Raw genomic sequence first — 14,538 nt, 5'->3', positions numbered from 1 at the left:
GATTTAGCACTCTCCAGTTTTAGTAACTCAACTCCTTTCATCCCCTGCCTGACCCGCCCCTTTCACCCCCTGCCTGACCCGCCCCTTTCACCCCCTGCCCGACCCGCCCCTTTCACCCCCTGCCCGACCCGCCCCTTTCACCCCCTGCCCGACCCGCCCCTTTCACCCCCTGCCCGCCCCCGCCCCTTTCACCCCCTGCCCGCCCCGCCCCTTTCACCCCCTGCCCGCCCCCTTTCATCGGATTTACATCACTGGAGAGGGAACAATAATTCTAGGCCCATTATTTATCTGTTAACTGATGACCCTTACAACAGGGCCCTCATCAGAGCCCCTCCCCCTTCCATTGGGGTCCCCATCAACACTCCTCCTTTACATCAGTGTCTCCCCCATCAGAGCTCCCCCTTTACATCAGAGCACCTCCCCCTTCCATCAGGGTCCCCATCAACGCTCCCCTCTACATCAGGGTCCCCCCCCCATCAGAGCTCACCCTTTACATCAGTGCCCCTCCCCCACCCCCATCACTGTGCCCCCCATCAACGCTCCCTCTTTGATGGGGGGACACTGATGTAGAGTCCCCCTTTACATCAGGGTCCCCTATCAGAGCTCCCCCTCTACATCAGTGCCCCCATCCGAGCTCCCTCTTTACATCACTGTCCCCATCAGAGCCCCCCCCTTACATCAGGGTCCCCATCAGAGTTCCCCCTTAACATCAGTGTGCCCCCCATCAGAGTCCCTCCCCCATCAGAGTTCCCCCTTTACATCAGTGTGCCCCCCTCATCAGAGTTCCCCCTTTACATCAGTGTGCCCCCCTCATCAGAGCTCCTCCTTTACATCAGTGTGCCCCCCTCATCAGAGCTCACCCTTTACATCAGTGTGCCCCCCTCATCAGAGCTCACCCTTTACATCAGTGCCCCCCCCATCAGAGCTCACACCTTTACATCAGTGCCCCCCCCATCAGAGCTCACCCTTTACATCAGTGCCCCTCCCCCCACCCCCCATCACTGTGCCCCCCATCAACGCTCCCCCTTTGATGGGGGAGTCCCCCTTTACATCAAGGTCCCCCATCAACGCTCCCCCTCTACATCAGTGCCCCCATCCGAGCTCCCTCTTTACATCACTGTCCCCATCAGAGCCCCCCCTTACATCAGGGTCCCCATCAGTGTCCCCCCATCAGAGCTCCTCCTTTACATCAGGGTCCCCATTCAGAGCCCCCCCTCTACATCAGGGTCCCCCATCAACGCTCCTCCTTTACATCAGTGCCCCCCCATCACAGCTCCCCCTTACATCAGTGTGCCCCCTCATCAGAGTTCCCCCTTTACATCAGTGTGCCCCCTCATCAGAGTTCCCCCTTTACATCAGTGTGCCCCTCATCAGAGTTCCCCCCCATCAGAGTTCCCCCTTACATCAGTGTGCCCCCTCATCAGAGTTCCCCCTTTACATCAGTGTGCCCCCCTCATCAGAGTGCCCCCCTCATCAGAGTTCCCCCTTTAACATCAGTGTGCCCCCCTCATCAGAGTTCCCCCTTTACATCAGTGTGCCCCTCATCAGAGTTCCCCCCATCAGAGTTCCCCCTTAACATCAGTGTGCCCCCTCATCAGAGTTCCCCCTTTACATCAGTGTGCCCCCCTCATCAGAGTTCCCCCTTTACATCAGTGTGCCCCCCTCATCAGAGTTCCCCCTTTACATCAGTGTGCCCCCCTCATCAGAGTTCCCCCTTTACATCAGTGTGCCCCCCCCCATCAGAGCTCCTCCTTTACATCAGTGTGCCCCCCCCCATCAGAGTCCCCCCTTTACATCAGGGAAAGCTAGAAGAAAACTAGAAGCAGATTAAAGTTCAGTTTCTATATCTCGGTAGGAGAAGGTTGGACTCCGGGGGGGGGGGGAGGGGGGGGAGGTGACAACGTTCAATGTTGTGAAATCCTCCGACTCTCAGAATATTCATCAATCACAGCCGACCTTTGAACCCGGCTCATAGCTGAGATGCCACAGGAGGCGGAGTCAGGAGGAATTCTTCAGGTGACACAAAGGTGATGAACTAATCACACAGAAATCACCTGATCTGGTCTGACAACATCCTACAGAGGAAGACTAAACCCCATAGAGGATTCCTCTGTCCATGCAGTCCTGAGATTTACACTGCTCCGGCAACAGCCTGGTGACCCCGAATTATCACACCCTGGTCACCTCCCCACCCCCAGCCTGTGAATGGAAGGGGGAAGAGGCAGCAAGAGGCTGACAAGGTCATCTCTCTGCTCTTTCCTCCTGTCAGTGCAAGTGTATGCACCACATCTGATTGGCCGCCAATTGCCCTCCTCCTGTCAGCTCCACACCTGATTGGCGGCCCAATGCCCTCCTCCTGTCAGCTCCACACCTGATTGGCCGCCCAATGCCCTCCTCCTGTCAGCTCCACACCTGATTGGCCGCCCAATGCCCTCCTGTCAGCTCCACATCTGATTGGCTGCCCAATGCCCTCCTCCTGTCAGCTCCACACCTGACTGGCCGCCCAATGCCCTCCTCCTGTCAGCTCCACACCTGACTGGCCGCCCAATGCCCTCCTCCTGTCAGCTCCACACCTGACTGGCCGCCCAATGCCCTCCTTCTGTCAGCTCCACACCTGATTGGCTGCCCAATGCCCTCCTTCTGTCAGCTCCACACCTGATTGGCTGCCCAATGCCCTCCTTCTGTCAGCTCCACATCTGATTGGCCGCCCAATGCCCTCCTTCTGTCAGCTCCACACCTGACTGGCCGCCCAATGCCCTCCTCCTGTCAGCTCCACACCTGATTGGCTGCCCAATGCCCTCCTCCCAATACCAGTCTGAGCTCTGCTGTACAAGGGGTGACAGGCTGGTACTGAGTGACGTTCCAATACATTACATAAAGATCCTCCCGGGGTCCCCCTCACACTGGGGTGTTGTATGGCTCTGTGTGTACATTCTGGGGGGCCCCCCCAACACCGCTGTGCGGGGCCACATCTTCCTGATATGGGAGGAGCTACACAACAGAGATCGGGATTGGTTCATCTCACCTTCATCAGGCAGGAAATGTGCTGCACATCGCACCCGGGTGTGTACCGCCCCCCCCCACACACTGCTCATCACTACAACACAACAAGCCACATGGGGCCCCCGAGGAACTCTTCATATTGGTTATGGAAGATGGGGGGAGGGGGTGAGAGGGGGCCATGTCTGATCATTGGGGGTAATAATCAATGAGAGGACCAGAGGAGTTATCAGTGGGGGGGGGGGGGTAATAATATTGATTGATTTGGAAGGGAGGAGGGGCAGAGGAGTGATTGGGGGGGTAAGCAGTCATGTGACCAGTGCGGGTTTATATAGGAGGGGGAGGGGGACACACTGATTATTGGGGGGTGACCAGTGTGGGTATATAGAGGGGGGGGGGAGGGGTGACCAGTGTGGGTATATAGAGGGGGAGGGGTGACCAGTGTGGGTATATAGAGGGGGAGGGGTGACCAGTGTGGGTATATAGAGGGGGAGGGGGTGACCAGTGTGGGTATATAGAGGGGGAGGGGTGACCAGTGTGGGTATATAGAGGGGGAGGGGTTGGGTACCCGGAGATCAGGACCGCTGGGGGGGGTTCTAGGTCTCTCTCACCCCGGATGATGCTCTTCTCCTCCTCCTCCTCCCGCCGGCTCTCCGTCCTCTCCCCGGCCGCACTCCTCGCTCTCGCCATCTTCATCTCCCGGCTCATCACTTCCGCCTCTCTTTCACCCTCCGGAGCCGGGTCGGACACACCGCGCATGCGTCACCCGTCACCATGACAGCGCCCTGCGGACCGGATATCCGGGAGACCCGTCTGACCGCGGCGCCGCTCCGCTCTGTGGTTAGGGAGGTCTCCTCTGTGCGTTAGGTGGGGAGTACTCTATGGTGGGCAGGGCCTATTCTGTAGGGGGAGGGGGGAGGATGACTGTAAAGCTGACCATACACTATACAATTTAAAGCGGAGTTCCATTAAAAAATGGAACTTCCCCTTTAAGTGATAATGACCCCCCTGAGACGCCACATTTGGCATGTCGTTTTTAGGGGGGGGTAACCTCTTTTCAGGGGTACCCAGCTCCCACTTCCCCCCCGGGGTTCCGCGGCACCGGGATGAAGTTCCCCCCTCCCTGCAATCTTCTGGGGCGGATCACAGGTCCTAGAAGATTGCCCGGCCAATCACAGCACGGCCCGCGCATGCGCCGTGCGTGCCCACAGTTACAACGGCGGCGCCGTGGAGAGGGGCGGGGCGGGGCATCGCTGGGACAGGCGAGTGTCCGATTATTACACTTTCAGTAGCTGACTTTTATTTGGGTGGTTAGGTGGATCTCATATTATATGAATTTGGTAAATCTAAAGGAAAATTGTATAATGTATGGCCATATGATGGGTGGAGCTCTCCTGTTGTGTGGGCGGGGTCTGCTCTGTGGTGGGTGGAGCTCTCCTGTCGTGTGGGCGGGGTCTGCTCTGTGGTGGGTGGAGCCCTCCTGTCATGTGGGTGGGGTCTGCTCTGTGGTGGGTGGAGCTCTCCTGTCGTGTGGGCGGGGTCTGCTCTGTGGTGGGTGGAGCCCTCCTGTCATGTGGGTGGGGTCTGCTCTGTGGTGGGTGGAGCTCTCCTGTCATGTGGGTGGGGTCTGCTCTGTGGTGGGTGGAGCTGTCATGTGGGTGGGGTTCTGCTCTGTGGTGGGTGGAGCTCTCCTGTCATGTGGGCATGGTCTGCTCTGTGGTGGGTGGAGCTCTCCTCTGATGACCTGTCCTGCCCCAACCTAGCCACTTCCATCTACAACAGCTGACTGTCTTCCTCCCTAGACAAGCTTGCCCCCCTCACTACACGCAGAATTAGGCCCCGACTGCTACAACCCTGGCAAACAGACGACACCAGAAGTCTCAGAAAACGTAGCCGCGCTCTTGAGCGTCTGTGGCATAAGACTAAGACCCAGGAAGACTTCATACAATATAAATTTGCCCTCCTAAAATACTATTCCTGCCTCCACACCGCCAAACAGACATACTTTATCACACTCATTAACACCTTCTCATCCAGTCCACGTCAACTCTTCTCTACCTTCTACACTCTACTTTGTCCTCCATGGCCTCCACCCACCAACTCACTCACTGCCCAGGAGATTGCCAATCACTTCAAAACTAAGATTGATACAATTCACGAGGAGATCGCCAATGCGCAAAAACCTCCCCCATGCAACACCCCATGTCCACAGATACAATCATTACTTCCCTCATTCAACCCGGCTACTATTAACGAGGTCGCTAAACGTTTATCTAACACTCATCTAACCACCTGCCCCCTGGATCCTGCTCCCTCGCAAATGCTACGCTCACCCTCTGACTCGGTTCTACACTCTCTAACTCACATTTTCAACCTCTCCCTCTCTTGTGGCATCTTCCCAAACTCCCTAAAAGAGGCGCTAGTCACCCCCATACTTAAAAATCCCTCACTGGACCCCACCAATCTCAACAACCTACGTCCCATCTCCTTACTCTCCTTCTCCAAACTTCTTGAAAGACTGGTCTACAACCGACTAAGCGACCATCTGACCATAAATAAACTTCTTGATCCCCTTCAGTCCGGATTTCGCCCTCAACAATCCACGGAAGCTGCTCTCCTTAAACTCTCAAATGACCTACTAATGGCTAAAACCAGCGGACACTATTCGGTACTACTTCTCCTGGATCTCTCTGCTGCCTTCGACACAGTGGACCACCCCCTCCTCCTCAAAAAACTCCACTCCTCTGGTCTCCGTGACTGTACTCTTCGCTGGTTCTCATCCTACCTATCCCACCGCTCCTTCAGTGTCACTTACAACTCTACTTCCTCCTCTCCTCTTCCTTTCTCCGTTGGGGTCCCCCAAGGTTCTGTTCTTGGACCTCTCCTTTTCTCAATCTACACCACCTCCCTGGGTCAGTTGATTGCCTCCCACAACTTTAAATATCATCTCTACGCTGATGGCACCCAAATCTATCTCTACACCCCCCAGCTCTCTCCATCTGTCTCCTCACGCATTACCAACTTACTAGCAGACATATCAGCCTGGATGTCACATCACTTTCTCAAACTCAACCTATCCAAAACCGAGCTCTTGATATTCAGGTGCCGCTTCCCCTGATTTCTCTGTCAATATCAACGGCTCAACTATCAACCCATCTCCCCACGCCAAGGTCCTAGGTGTAATCCTGGACTCTGAACTAACCTTTCGACCCCACATTCTATCACTATCCAAAGCTTGCCGCCTCAATCTCCGCAACATCTCCAAGATACGCCCCTTCCTAACTAATGTCACCACAAAGCTTCTAATCCACTCCCTGGTCATCTCCCGCCTCGACTACTGCAACTCCCTCCTCATTGGCTTACCACTAAATAGGCTATCTCCACTTAGTCCATCATGAACGCTGCTGCCAGGCTCACCCACCTCACAAACCGCTCAGCGTCTGCTATACCCCTCTGCCAATCCCTTCATTGGCTGCCACTCAGTCACCAAATTAAATTCAAGATACTAACTATAACTTACAAAGCCATCGACAACCTGGCCCCCAGCTACATCTCTAACCTAGTCACAAAATACCAACCTAATCGTTCTCTTCGCTCCTCCCAAGACCTCCTGCTCTCAAACTCCCTTGTCACCTCATCCCATGCTCGCCTTCAGGACTTCTCCAGAGCCTCCCCCATCCTCTGGAATGCTCTACCCCAATCTGTCCGATTTTCTCCTACTTTATCCACTTTCAGACGATCCCTGAAAACTCATCTCTTCAGTGAAGCTTATCTGGCCCCCCACCTAACAACTGTACATTTATCTTCTCAATCAGCACATCACCCACAGTTATTACCTCTTGTATCTCTTGACCTTCCCTCTTAGATTGTAAGCTCTAAGGAGCAGGGCCCTCAGATTCCTACTGTATGAAAGTGTATTGTATTTGTACTGTCTACCCTCAAGGTGTAAAGCGCTACGTAAACTGTTGGCGCTATATAAACCCTGTATAATAATAATAATAATAATGTGGGCGGGGTCTTCTCTGTGGTGGGTGGAGCTCTCCTCTGTGTGGGCAGGGTCTGCTGTGTTGGGTGGAGCTCTCTTGTGTGGGCAGGGTCTGCTCAATGGTGGGTAGAGCTCTACTCTGGTGTGGGCAGAGTCTGATCAGTGGTGGGTGGAGCTTTCCTTTGGTGTGGGCAGAGTCTGATCGGTGGTGGGTGAAGCTTTCCTCTGGTTGGGGCAGGGTCTGCTCTATCGTGGGTGGAGCTCTCCTGTGGTGTGAGCAGAGTTTGATCGGTGGTGGGTGGAGCTTTCCTCTTGTGGGGGCAGGGCCTGCTCTGTGATGGGTGGAGCTCTCCTGTGGTGTGGGCAGAGTCTGATCAGTGGTGGGTGGGGCTTTCCTCTGGTGGGGGCAGGGTCTGCTCTGTGGTGTGGACGGGGTCTGCTCTGTGGTGGGTGGAGCTTTCCTCTGGTGTGGGCAGGGTCTGCTCTGTGGTGGGTGGAGCTCTCCTGTTGTGTGGGCAGGGTCTGCTCTGTGGTGGGTGGAGCTCTCCTGTGGTGTGGGGCAGGGTCTGCTCGGTGGAGTGAAAGAAAGAAAGCGCTGTGCCCAGACCCACCGACAAGTGCTAAAAGAGTGGGAAACTAAACCCACATAAACGTCCACTTAAATCTCTGTATATATATATTCAACCAAAGAACAAAAACAAAATTCAAAGTTCATAAAAGTCTCCCAAACTATAGCGCCAAAAAATTATTACATTCCCAAAAATATTAGAGCACTTTCACACTGAGGTGGGCGGGCGTTGGTGGTAAAGCGCCGCTAGTTTTAGCGGCGCTTTACCGTAGTTTTAGCGGCCGCTAGCGTGCCGCTTTTAACCCCCCGCTAGCGCGCGGAAAAAAGGGTTACAAGAGGCGCTTTAAAAGCTATTTGGGGGGGCTGCCCATAGATTTCAATGAGCAGGGCTCGGGCAGCGCCGCCGAAGCACCCTAAAGATGCAGCTTGCAGGACTTTTTTTTAAAGTCCCGCAAGCGCAGCGCCCCGGTGTGAATTAAGCACTCTGGCTTTTCACACTGAAGTGACAGGAGAGGCGCTTTGCAGGCGCTATTTTTAGCGCTATAGCGCCTGTAAAGCGCCTCAGTGTGAAAGTAGCCGCAAGTAGTAAAAAATCTATATAAATATATCAAAAGAGGAAAATTCAGCAAAACTTTGCTCACTCTCACAAGTGTCAATAGATTCTTCATGTAATATTTCCTCCACCACTTATGATGGAAATCACGTAAGTGGCTGATGATAATAAAGCAGCAAACACGCTTTCTCCCTTAGGGGGGTGCGATATTCTGCAGATACGCGATGGACGGTCTCCGATCTCCCAAGTTTCAGACAATCTTGACATCCAACAGGTGATTTCTTTCTTAACCAAGGTGTAATGGTCTGCAAAGTTAAAAACAGCCACTCCCGACTTCCACGTTTATACAATCGATCTCTACAGAGAGGAATATTCGGAAATGATAGAGAAGCACAGCATAGAGTAAAATCCTTTTAAAAGATTTCTTATTTATTTAAACCATATAGAACTCTTCCGACACTGGTAAAACAGGCATAGGTTATTATATATGTCAAACTCGGATCTCACAAATAGACATCCAATGTAGCGTGGTAGTGATTCCTCCAACAGCTCACCCTACGTATGTTTCGTCGATAGACGTCCTAGTCTCCCCTGTGATAGGTGAAGCTTTCCTCTGGTGTGGGAGGGGTCTGCTCTGTGGTAGGTGGAGCTCTCCTCTGGTGTGGGTGGCGTCTGCTCTGTGATGGGTGGAGCTCTCCTCTGGTGTGGGAGGGGTCTGTTCTGTGGTAGGTGGAGCTCTCCTCTGGTGTGGGTGGGGTCTGCTCTGTGATGGGTGGAGCTCTCCTCTGGTGTGGGAGGGGTCTACTCTGTGGTTGGTGGAGCGTTCCTCTTGTGTGGATGATGTTTCCTCTGTGATGGGTGGAGCTTTCCTCTGGTGTGGGAAGGGTATGCTCTGTGTTTTGTGGAGCGTTCCTCTTGTGGGGGCGGGGTCTGATCTGTGTTGGGTGGAGCGTTCCTCTTCTGGGGACGGGGTCTGCTCTGTGGTGGGTGGACCTTTTCCCTGGTGTGGGCAAGTCTCCTCTGTGGTAGGTGGAGCTCTCCTCTGTGTTGGGGGGTTTCTCTGTGGTGGGTGGGGTTTGCTCTGTGGTGGGTGGAGCTTGTCTCTGGTGTGGGCAGAGACTGCTCTGTGGTGGGTGGAGATCTCCTGTTGTGTGGGCAGGTCTCCTCTGTGGTAGGTGGAGCTCTCCTCTGTGTTGGGGGTGGGGTTTTCTCTGTGGTGGGTGGGTTTGATCTAGGTCAGGGTCAAAGTATTTATACAGCTACATTAAAAAAAAAGATTATTTTTCACTATTTTGGGTCAGTTTTCTTTTGATAATAAAATAAATCCAGAGATTTTGTTCACCCTTTACTACCAAATGCAAAAACCAACCTGTCCTGGAAACAATCCCCGGATACACGGAGTAGTTGTGATGATCTGCGAAGATTTGCTAACACCGGTCACAGCTGCAGCATTGTGTTCAGATGTTGGGATTTGTTTCACCTCAGTCATGAAGGGGTTAACATTCCTGTGTCAGAATTTTCTGTTTATGTTTAGACATGCGGCCTGGAACTGCAGACATTAATGGAGGACCTCTGTCTGTGGTGTGAGAACTGACACTTCCTGTGCAGAAACTACATATCCCACAATACTCCAGACCTCCTGGTCTAGTGCAGGTGAGAGCTACACAGGCATGAGATCAGACGCAGACACAAGTGGGCAGAGCAGTCACAGACACAAGTGGGCGGAGTGTTCACAGACACAAGTAGGCGGAGTAGTCACAGACACAAGTGGGCAGAACAGTCAGACACAAGTAGGTGGAGCAGCCACAGACACAAGTGGGCGGAGTGGTCACAGACACAAGTAGGCAGAGCAGACACAAATGGGCGGAGCAGTCACAGACACAAGTGGGCGTAGCAGTCACAGACACAAGTGGGCGGAGCAGTCAAAGACACAAGTAGGCGGAGCAGTCAAAGACACAAGTGGGCGGAGTGGTCACAGACACAAGTAGGCAGAGCAGACACAAGTGGACGGAGCAGTCATAAACACAAGTGGGCGGAGCAATCAAAGACAAAAGTAGGCGGAGCAGTCACAGACACAAGTGGGTGGAGCAGTCATATACACAGTGGGCGGAGCAGTCAAAGACACAAGTGAGCGGAGCAGTCAAAGACACAAGTGGGCAGAGCGGTCACAGACACAAGTAGGCAGAACAGACACAAATGGGCGGAGCAGTCACAGACACAAGTGGACGGAGCAGTCACAGACACAAGTGGGCGGAGCAGTCAAAGACATAAGTAGGCGGAGCAGTCAAAGACACAAGTGGGCGGAGCAGTCACAGACACAGTAGGCGGAGCAGTCACAGACACAAGTGGGCGGAGCAGTCACATACACAGTGGGCGGAGCAGTCAAAGACACAAGTGAGCGGAGCAGTCAAAGACACAAGTGGGCGGAGCGGTCACAGACACAAGTGGGCAGAGCGGTCACAGACACAAGTAGGCAGAACAGACACAAATGGGCGGAGCAGTCACAGACACAAGTGGGCGGAGCAGTCACAGACACAAGTGGGCGGAGCAGTCAAAGACATAAGTAGGCGGAGCAGTCAAAGACACAAGTGGGCGGAGCAGTCACAGACACAGTAGGCGGAGCAGTCACAGACACAAGTGGGTGGAGCAGTCACATACACAGTGGGCGGAGCAGTCAAAGACACAAGTGGGCGGAGCAGTCACAGACACAAGTGGGCGGAGCAGTCAAAGACATAAGTAGGCGGAGCAGTCAAAGACACAAGTGGGCGGAGCAGTCACAGACACAGTAGGCGGAGCAGTCACAGACACAAGTGGGCGGAGCAGTCACATACACAGTGGGCGGAGCAGTCAAAGACACAAGTGAGCGGAGCAGTCAAAGACACAAGTGGGCGGAGCGGTCACAGACACAAGTGGGCAGAGCGGTCACAGACACAAGTAGGCAGAACAGACACAAATGGGCGGAGCAGTCACAGACACAAGTGGGCGGAGCAGTCACAGACACAAGTGGGCGGAGCAGTCAAAGACATAAGTAGGCGGAGCAGTCAAAGACACAAGTGGGCGGAGCAGTCACAGACACAGTAGGCGGAGCAGTCACAGACACAAGTGGGCGGAGCAGTCACATACACAGTGGGCGGAGCAGTCAAAGACACAAGTGGGCGGAGCAGTCAAAGACACAAGTGGGCGGAGCGGTCACAGACACAAGTGGGCGGAGCAGTCAAAGACACAAGTGGGCGGAACAGACACAAGTGGGCGGAGCAGTCACAAGTGGGCGGAACAGACACAAGTGGGCGGACTGGTCACAAGTGGGCGGAGCAGTCACAGACACACGGAGAGCGCGCTGGCAGTTTGGAGATGATGCGTTTTCATCACATTAGTGCTCCAGAATTTGTGACGTGGCACAGAGTGGGGGATGGGGCGTGGATTGGACGCCTTAGGGTTAGTTTCCTGTCCCTGTGCCGTATCGGGACAAGCTAGGTGAATGAATACATGGACGGGGGGGGGGGGTGTCGATCAGCCATGACATGTGATCCCTCATTACAAGGACAGCACAGAGGACAGAACTTCACTTCTATCTGATAAAACATCTGACAGTGTACAATGCCATTAAAGATGACGTTTAATCTGCTTATAATTTACCCTCCCTGTTTTCCCCTCCCCCACCTTATCAACATTCGAATGACATTATTAAATAAAATCTTTCCGTTTTTCATTACCTACCTTATTTTAGTCCCATTGGTGGGTCTCTGTGCTTCTCTATGCCATGCAGGCAGATCCTGGCTGGTGGGAGGGGTCAGCGGGGTGCTGTACATAGCTTGGTGCAAGCAGTGGGCAGGCTTTTGGGAGGAGTTATGCAAATGTCAAATTATTTTGATGGGTGGGTCAGTCTGGAGGAGTGGGTGTTCCTAGGCAGGCTGTGTTTTGCAGTGATTTTTGAACCACAGTTGCGGCGAAATCGCGCTGCGTTTGGGTTGCCATTAGGAAATAATAGCGCCGCAAGCACGCTGTGCGTTTCTATGGAATTCTGCCCGTTATTCCAACACAATGTGAGCGGAGCCCTGAGTGCCTGTTCACAGCTGTGCGACTTCTGAGTCGCATAGAATCACGTATATATATTTTTTTTGTCAGCAGAGACCCTGGAGAATAAAATGGCGGTCGTTGCAATTTTTTATGTCACATGGTATTTGTGCAGCAGTTTTTTTAAACGTAATTTCTTTGGAAAAAATACACTTTAACCCCTTGCCTCCCGGGCACTTTCACCCCCTTCCTGCCCAGGCGCCAATATTCAGCTTTCAGCGCTGTCACACTTTGAATGACAATGGCGCGGTCATACAACACTGTACTCATATTCATTTGTTATCATTTTCTTCCCACAAATAGAGCTTTCTTTTGGTGCTATTTAATCACTGCTGGGTTTTTAGTTTTTACTAAAAAAAAAGAAAAAAGACCAAAAATTTTGAAAAACAAAAAAAAGTTTTTCTTAGTTTCTGTCAGTAAATTTTGTACATAAGTAATTTTTCTCCTTCACTGGTGGGCGCTGATAGGTGGCACTGATGGGCACTAATAGGCGGCACTGGTGGGCACTGATGGACAGCACTGATATGCGGCACTGGTGGGCACTGATAGGTGACCACTTATAGGCACTAATAAGCAGCACTGGTGGGCAATGATTGGTAGCACTGGTGGGCACGTATAGGTGGCAATGATGGGCACTGATAGGCGGCACTGGTGGGCACTGATGGATGGCACTGATGAGCACTTACAGGCGGCACTGATAGGCAGCACTGGTGGGCACTGATAGGTGGGCACTGATGGGCACTAATAGGTGGCACTGGTGGGCGCTGATGGACAGCACTGATATGTGGCACTGGTGGGCACTGATGGGCAGCACTGGTGGGCAGTGATAGGTGGCAATGATGGGCACTAATAGGCGGCACTGATAGGCAGCACTGGTGGGCACTGATAGGTGGGCACTGATGGGCACTAATAGGTGGCACTGGTGGGCACTGATGGACAGCACGGATATATGGCACTGGTGGGCACTGATGGGCAGCACTGGTGGGCACTGATAGGTGGGCAATGATGGGCACTAATAGGCGGCACTGGTGGGCACTGATAGGCAGCACTGGTGGGCACTGATAGGTGGCACAGATAGGCGGCACTGATGGGCACTGAAAGGCAGCAGTGACTGGCATCACTAATGGGCACTGATTGGTGGCACTGATGAGCACTTATAGGCGGCACTGTTGGGCACTGTTGGACAGCACTGATATGTGGCACAGGTGGGCACTGATGGGTGACCACTTATGGGCACTAATAGGCGGCACTGGTGGGCGCTGTTGGACAGCACTGATATGTGGCACAGGTGGGCACTGATGGGTGACCACTTATGGGCACTAATAGTCGGCACTGGTGGGCACTGATGGGCAGCACTGGTGGGCACTGATAGTTGGCAATGATGGGCACTGATAGGCAGCACTGGTGGGCACTGATAGGTGGCATGGATAGGTGACACTGATGGGCACAGATAAGCGGCACTGATGGACAGCACTGATGAGTGGCACTGGGGGGAGGTACTGATGAGCAGGCACTGATGGACATTGAAAGGCAGCAGTGACTGGCATCACTAATGGGCACTGATTGGTGGCACTGATAGGTGGCACTGGGGGGTTTTACTGTAATCAGGGGACTGATGATGAGTGCCCTGATTACATGTCGGGGTGTTCCCTGCGAGGAGATGCCACTGATCGGCTCTCCTCACCACACACGCTGTCAGTGTGAGGCGATGAGAGACGATCACCGGCACTTCCATGTTTGCATGTGACCGGCTGGGATTGGACACATCTGATCACATGGTTAAAGAGCCTCGTGATCGGCTCTTTACAGGGGTTGTGCCGTGTCCTAGCAACGAGCGAGAGAGCGGCCATTCTGGGGGCGACGTCATATGACCTCGTCCCAGATGGAGAGCCGCACCGCTCTTCTGTCATTTGACGGTGGGTGGACGGCAAGCGGTTAAAGAATTAAACCCCCCCCCCCAAAAAAATATATATATATAATACCCAATTTGTTTGTAAAATATAAAAGATGAAGTTACGCCGAGTAAATAGATACCAAACATGTCACGTTTTAAAATTGCGCACACTTGTGGAATGGCACCAAACTTTGGTACTTAAAAATCTCCATAGACTTTTAAACATTTTAACATTTTTTACAGGTTACCAGTTTAGAGTTACAAAGGAGGTCTTGTACTAGAATTATCGCTCTCGCTCTAACGTGACAATACCTCACATGTGGGGTGTGCACACCGTTTACATATGTGTGCGCGACCTACGTATGCGATCGCTTCTGCTCCTGAGCACGGGGGGAGGGGGACGTTTTAACTTTTTTGTTTTCCCTTATTTATTTTATTTTTCATTTGTACACTGTCCCTTTCAT

This window comes from Aquarana catesbeiana, linkage group LG11 (assembly GCF_042186555.1).
Source record: "Aquarana catesbeiana isolate 2022-GZ linkage group LG11, ASM4218655v1, whole genome shotgun sequence".
Classification (NCBI taxonomy): Eukaryota; Metazoa; Chordata; class Amphibia; order Anura; family Ranidae; genus Aquarana; species Aquarana catesbeiana.
Note: the sequence above shows the minus strand (reverse complement) of the source record.